At 55.0% G+C, this 5000-nt stretch overlaps 3 non-coding genes across 3 annotated transcripts in view; all 3 read right to left on the bottom strand.

Moving 5' to 3' along the window:
• The window catches only part of LOC126331869 (large subunit ribosomal RNA), a 4222-nt gene extending 4200 nt beyond the window's left edge, over nt 1-22 (bottom strand). Inside the window, exon 1 of the ribosomal RNA XR_007563545.1 lies at nt 1-22. This exon is cut by the window's left edge and continues 4200 nt beyond it. This is a non-coding gene — a ribosomal RNA (large subunit ribosomal RNA).
• A 188-nt stretch (nt 23-210) lies between these two features.
• LOC126331866 (5.8S ribosomal RNA) lies at nt 211-365 on the bottom strand. Its single transcript, XR_007563542.1, has one exon. It is a non-coding gene; the product is annotated as a 5.8S ribosomal RNA (ribosomal RNA).
• Nucleotides 366-733: 368 nt separating this feature from the next.
• Nucleotides 734-2626, bottom strand: LOC126331873 (small subunit ribosomal RNA). The gene has a single exon (XR_007563549.1). It is a non-coding gene; the product is annotated as a small subunit ribosomal RNA (ribosomal RNA).
• Between the last annotated feature and the right edge of the window lie 2374 nt (nt 2627-5000).

The following is a 5000-nucleotide window of genomic DNA, read 5'->3' as shown; positions in this document are numbered from 1 at the left end:
AGTCTCGCCTGCTCTGAGGTCGTTGTACGAGGTGTCGCACGCCACACCGCCAGCCGGCTGTGCACGCTACCGAGAAAGTACCGGTATGCGAACCGCCAGGCGACGGGCGCGCATCGCACGTTTAAGGAGACGCGGCCGGCCACACAGGCGACCACGACACTCCCACGTCTCCGAAGCGGGACAAACGCCGCGCGCTTCAGTATACGTAGCCGACCCTCAGCCAGACGTGGCCCGGGAACGGAATCCATGGACCGCAATGTGCGTTCGAAACGTCGATGTTCATGTGTCCTGCAGTTCACATGTCGACGCGCAATTTGCTGCGTTCTTCATCGACCCACGAGCCGAGTGATCCACCGTCCTGGGTGATCTTTTCCTTTTCAGTCTCCCACTGTCTCTTTCAAGACAGTAGCATTTGCGGGACTGAGGCGTCTGACGGCCCCTGTTCCACTATTTTTTTTTGTGTCCAACGGCCTCACAGCCGATGGGCGTCGTACGGCTCCACACCGGAGCGGACAGGCACTCGGGCGAACGTCATTCAAAACCGGCGCCAGGCGCCAGGTACCGCAGGCCAGCCGCTCCAGAGCTTCAGCGCTCGTACCACACAACAACAACACTTCCGCTAGTTTTGAGAGGCACGCGTGGTTCCGCACGCGGCGCACGGCCACTGCCGTACAGGTAGCGTGTTGCGCGACACGACACGACACGCACATCGAAAGACATGCAGTCTAGTCGGTAATGATCCTTCCGCAGGTTCACCTACGGAAACCTTGTTACGACTTTTACTTCCTCTAAATGATCAAGTTTGGTCATCTTTCCGGTAGCATCGGCAACGACAGAGTCGATGCCGCGTACCAGTCCGAAGACCTCACTAAATCATTCAATCGGTAGTAGCGACGGGCGGTGTGTACAAAGGGCAGGGACGTAATCAACGCGAGCTTATGACTCGCGCTTACTGGGAATTCCTCGTTCATGGGGAACAATTGCAAGCCCCAATCCCTAGCACGAAGGAGGTTCAGCGGGTTACCCCGACCTTTCGGCCTAGGAAGACACGCTGATTCCTTCAGTGTAGCGCGCGTGCGGCCCAGAACATCTAAGGGCATCACAGACCTGTTATTGCTCAATCTCGTGCGGCTAGAAGCCGCCTGTCCCTCTAAGAAGAAAAGTAATCGCTGACAGCACGAAGGATGTCACGCGACTAGTTAGCAGGCTAGAGTCTCGTTCGTTATCGGAATTAACCAGACAAATCGCTCCACCAACTAAGAACGGCCATGCACCACCACCCACCGAATCAAGAAAGAGCTATCAATCTGTCAATCCTTCCGGTGTCCGGGCCTGGTGAGGTTTCCCGTGTTGAGTCAAATTAAGCCGCAGGCTCCACTCCTGGTGGTGCCCTTCCGTCAATTCCTTTAAGTTTCAGCTTTGCAACCATACTTCCCCCGGAACCCAAAAGCTTTGGTTTCCCGGAGGCTGCCCGCCGAGTCATCGGAGGAACTGCGGCGGATCGCTGGCTGGCATCGTTTATGGTTAGAACTAGGGCGGTATCTGATCGCCTTCGAACCTCTAACTTTCGTTCTTGATTAATGAAAACATACTTGGCAAATGCTTTCGCTTCTGTTCGTCTTGCGACGATCCAAGAATTTCACCTCTAACGTCGCAATACGAATGCCCCCGCCTGTCCCTATTAATCATTACCTCGGGTTCCGAAAACCAACAAAATAGAACCGAGGTCCTATTCCATTATTCCATGCACACAGTATTCAGGCGGGCTTGCCTGCTTTAAGCACTCTAATTTGTTCAAAGTAAACGTGCCGGCCCACCGAGACACTCAACAAAGAGCACCCTGGTAGGATTTAAACGGGGTCCGCCTCGGGACGCGAAAGCACCCCTTCGGCTCGCCCCACCGGCAGGACGTCCCACGATACATGCCAGTTAAACACCGACGGGCGGTGAACCAACAGCGTGGGACACAAATCCAACTACGAGCTTTTTAACCGCAACAACTTTAATATACGCTATTGGAGCTGGAATTACCGCGGCTGCTGGCACCAGACTTGCCCTCCAATAGATACTCGTTAAAGGATTTAAAGTGTACTCATTCCGATTACGGGGCCTCGGATGAGTCCCGTATCGTTATTTTTCGTCACTACCTCCCCGTGCCGGGAGTGGGTAATTTGCGCGCCTGCTGCCTTCCTTGGATGTGGTAGCCGTTTCTCAGGCTCCCTCTCCGGAATCGAACCCTGATTCCCCGTTACCCGTTACAACCATGGTAGGCGCAGAACCTACCATCGACAGTTGATAAGGCAGACATTTGAAAGATGCGTCGCCGGTACGAGGACCGTGCGATCAGCCCAAAGTTATTCAGAGTCACCAAGGCAAACGGACCAGACAAGCCAATCCGATTGGTTTTGATCTAATAAAAGCGTCCCTTCCATCTCTGGTCGGGACTCTGTTTGCATGTATTAGCTCTAGAATTACCACAGTTATCCAAGTAACGTGGGTACGATCTAAGGAACCATAACTGATTTAATGAGCCATTCGCGGTTTCACCTTAATGCGGCTTGTACTGAGACATGCATGGCTTAATCTTTGAGACAAGCATATGACTACTGGCAGGATCAACCAGGGAGCTGCGTCAACTAGAGCTGAGCAGCCGGCCGCCCGGGAGTGTGTCCCGGGGGCCCGCGCGAACACGCAAGCGTCCGCTCAATTATTCTGCAAACAGGAGGAGGCCGAGCTCCCCTGCACGATACACCTCGAAACCCTCTCAGGTCCCGGCGGCGCGCAGCGCCGTCCTAGGTACTTGGTCGGTTTCGAGAGAGGCGCAATCGCCCGGAGTTAGGCGAGTAGACGGTTTTAGTGCGAACACCCTTGCTCCCAACTGAGCTTGCCGCTGCCGACAGAGGCCCGGGAGCGTGCTGTCGTGGCATTGCCGGCGGGAGACAACACGCGCCACCTATGGTGACCGGCAGCTCCAACGCCAGCGCCACACAAGGGCAAAGCCCCACTTGGGTGCAGAAGCGAACTCTCCCAGCACAGCGCACGCGCCAACACGTCCGCACAACTGCGATACAAACCACCTGCGAGAACCGCTGGGGCGACCGAGCAGCAGACGGCGTCGCGGCGCCGAGTGCCAGGCGGCGGCGCATCCTCAACGCACACAGTCCTCAATCAGACCAGCACACTGCAGATGTCCACCGCGCTTCGCACCGGGCTCGGCTGAACCAACTTTGGCCGCCAGGCGCCGCGTGCAGGGTGCGCCGCAGCGTAGCTGCGCCGCCTGCCGAGCCCGTCGGCTGGCGCTCCTGCCACTCGGCGCCCCCCACCAGCCGCCTGTTGCGCGTGCGCCCACGCAGCGCGCGGCCAACACGCCGGGCGGCCCCCCTTCACCGGCCGGGAACAGTCCCACCAAGCCACCGCCGCGTATCGCTTCATACCCACATGGGCCTAGTCACGTGTGTGGATGTGGCGGGTACCGCTGAAACAACCGGTTAATAGCTGTACCGATCGTCGCCATCACAGATTCACCTCCAGCGTGAACAACCGCTCAACAACGGATTTCCAGTTCATTTGCGTATCTTGGGCAGTAAACGTAGATGTCCACCTACATTTGCGAATTCAACAATTCTTGCATGCCAGGATGTCATGTGTCACGACACGCTACATCAGACCACATACACACTGCGACATGTGCAGAAGAGAACACGTGGAAGGTGGCCCGCGCACGTATGCGATGTCCCTTCCGCGATCCACTGTCAACCGGCATCTGCGGCATGTCCCAGATATGGAACGCGGTCCACCAGGGTAGCACTTTGTGTGAGGCAATACGACAAAGTCGGAATACACGCGTCACTACATCACACGGCTCATGCTGACCTGACCTGACTCACCGCACCACCACCCCCAGCGACCCAGGGTGACATACAATGCGTTCGTACGTTCCTCCCACACGCCTCTACGGCGTACCACAGTGCAACCTAGCTGTTATTGGGAGACGAGACAAGTAGCATCGAGCACAACATATGGAAATTGAGATTCGACACCGTTGGGCACAGCCAGCGTACGGTCACACGTATCACACTACTTCACTCTGTACGTAACTACCGATGATCGGTACAGCGTGTGGGTTACGCGTACGACATCAGCGGACAATGGACACAGACCATACCACGACGTACACTGAGGGCGTCGACATCTGAACGCAACTGAACAGCTGCGAGGCTCATTTAACACTCAAACGCCAGACCGACCAGCTTGAGAGGACGGAGACACAAAGAGAGGGGCAGAGGGGGGGGGGGGGGCGATATAGTCCTATTGCAGTACAATTGACAGTGGATAGCGGGAATATGTGGAAAGTAAGCAACACTCGCAAGACATCTACATGAGGATAACAACGACACCAGAGATTCCGAGCAGTGAACTATGTTAGGCAAAGGGACAACGTGGGTTAGGTTAAGGGACAACGTGGGTTAGGTTAAGGGACAACGTGGGTTAGGTTAAGGGACAACGTGGGTTAGGTTAAGGGACAACGTGGGTTAGGTTAAGGGACAACGTGGGTTAGGTTAAGGGACAACGTGGGTTAGGTTAAGGGACAACGTGGGTTAGGTTAAGGGACAACGTGGGTTAGGTTAAGGGACAACGTGGGTTAGGTTAAGGGACAAGGTGGGTTAGGTTAAGGGACAACGTGGGTTAGGTTAAGGGACAACGTGGGTTAGGTTAAGGGACAACGTGGGTTAGGTTAAGGGACAACGTGGGTTAGGTTAAGGGACAACGTGGGTTAGGTTAAGGGACAACGTGGGTTAGGTTAAGGGACAAATTGAGTTAGGTTAAGGGACAAATTGAGTTAGGTTAAGGGACAAATTGAGTTAGGTTAAGGGACAAATTGAGTTAGGTTAAGGGACAAATTGAGTTAGGTTAAGGGACAAATTGAGTTAGGTTAAGGGACAAATTGAGTTAGGTTAAGGGACAAATTGAGTTAGGTTAAGGGACAACGTGGGTTAGGT

This window comes from Schistocerca gregaria, unplaced genomic scaffold, assembly GCF_023897955.1.
Source record: "Schistocerca gregaria isolate iqSchGreg1 unplaced genomic scaffold, iqSchGreg1.2 ptg001419l, whole genome shotgun sequence".
In the NCBI taxonomy this organism is placed as follows: domain Eukaryota; kingdom Metazoa; phylum Arthropoda; class Insecta; order Orthoptera; family Acrididae; genus Schistocerca; species Schistocerca gregaria.
Note: the sequence above shows the minus strand (reverse complement) of the source record. Positions and strands in the feature narration are given on the sequence as shown.